Here is a 1,796-nt window from a genome sequence, read left to right as displayed (position 1 = left end):
CTGGGATTACAGGCTTGAGCCACCGCGCCCGGCCTATATTTTCCATATAATTATTTGCCATATGTAATTGCCCAAGTTCAACAATTAGCAAACGCCAGTCATCCACATACCATTTCCAGGTGTGATGCTGGGTATCGGGATTACAAACAACAAATCAGATAGAAAATGGTCTGTTCTAGAGGGTTGGGCACAGTGGCTCATGCCTGTAATCCCAGCACTTTGGGAGGCCAAAGCAGGTGGATCACTTGAGGTAGGGAGTTTGAGATCAGTCTGGCCAACATGGTGAAACCCTGTATCTACTAAAAATATAAAAAAATTATCTGGGCATGGTGGCACATGCCTGTAATCCCAGCTACTCAGGAGGCTGAGGCAGAAGAATTGCTGGAACCCAGAAGGCAGAGGTTGCAGTGAGCCGAGATCGCGCCACTGCACTCCAGCCTGGGAGACAGAGCAAGACTCCGTCTCAAAAAAAAAAAAAAAAAAAAAGATCTGTTCTATTTGGGTACTTACCTTTTCATGAAGGAAATGAACAAACAGTAATTACATATTACATATTCTAATGTCACAAGTGGTACATCAGAGGAAGTACAGGATAAATCTCTGCCCCTAGCGTGGGCACATAGACTTAGACACAAAGAACAGCAGAAATGAGACTTTTAATGGCAGTTTTGCAAGATCCGGTGTCTGGTAGGCAGGCACGCTGGGGCAGTCACAACAGATCATTTATCTCCTAGTGGGCAAATCCCTCCCCCAGTTCCTCATTGGTCGAGTACTATGGGGTTACAATCTTCCTGGGTGTCACCTAAGTTTCATTATCCCCTTATAAGGTCATACTGCGTCCCCTTCCCTACTCAAGTTTTGCTCTTGTCGCCCAGGGTGGAGTGCAGTGGTGCGAGCTCGGCTCACTGCAACCTCTGCCTCCTGGGTTCAAGCAATTCTCCTGCCTAGCCTCCCAAGTAGCTGGGATTACAGACGCACGTCACCACTCCTGGCTATTTTTTTTTTTTTTTTTGTATTTTTAGTAGAGACAGAGTTTCACTACGTTGGCCAGGCTGGTCTCAAACTTCTGACCTCAGGTGATCCACCCACGTTGGCCTCCCAAAGTGCTGGGATTACAGGAGTGAGCCACCACGCCTGGCCCCCTTTTATGGGCTGACCCTTCCTCTACATCCTGTTCGCTAAGCGTGACTTTCTAGGTGCCTGAGTCGTGCAGTTTGTCACGTCTGCAAGTCTGGCTGCCAGTACTTAGATTTTTCATGCCTTGCAAATGGACCATTTAAACCGGTTTCTCACAGGAGGAATGGTAGAAAGAAGATTAACTATGGAGGAAGGCAGGGACTGGCAAGAGACAGGGCTGGAGAGAGAGAAAAAAAAAGACCCCTTTCTCCTAAGGGGAAACCATCGGAAAGTTTTGCAGCAGAGGAGTAATGAGATCAGGTTTGACATTTGAGGAAGATGACTGCAGTGGACACGGTGAGTGTGCAGATAGACTTTCAACTCTTCTACTCACTTCTCTGGTAGATTGTTGAGAGCTAGCCTTCATATGTTTGTATCATTTATATACATATGTTATCATTGGTTTGGGGTTTTTCTAATGCCATTTTTTATTCAGAAGGGTCAACATTTCTTTAAGCTGAGAAGTACAATTTTTCTTTTCCTTTTTTTTTCTTTTTTATTTTTTTGAGATGGAGCCTCACTCTGTTGCCCAGACTGGAGTGCAGTGGCGCAATCTCGGCTCACTGCAACCTCCGCCTCCTGGGTTCAAGTGATTCTCCTGCCTCAGCCTCCTGAGTAAC

The 1,796-nt window shown here is 46.2% G+C and overlaps 1 protein-coding gene across 1 annotated transcript in view; it reads left to right on the top strand.

The window, feature by feature from the left end:
• Window positions 1-1,796, top strand: part of LRRC43 (leucine rich repeat containing 43) — a 34,668-nt gene that overhangs the window by 26,790 nt on the left and 6,082 nt on the right. The gene's annotated exons all lie outside the window — the stretch shown is intronic.

This window comes from Colobus angolensis, unplaced genomic scaffold (assembly GCF_000951035.1).
Source record: "Colobus angolensis palliatus isolate OR3802 unplaced genomic scaffold, Cang.pa_1.0 Scaffold28, whole genome shotgun sequence".
In the NCBI taxonomy this organism is placed as follows: domain Eukaryota; kingdom Metazoa; phylum Chordata; class Mammalia; order Primates; family Cercopithecidae; genus Colobus; species Colobus angolensis.
This window is presented reverse-complemented; position numbering and strand designations above follow the sequence as displayed.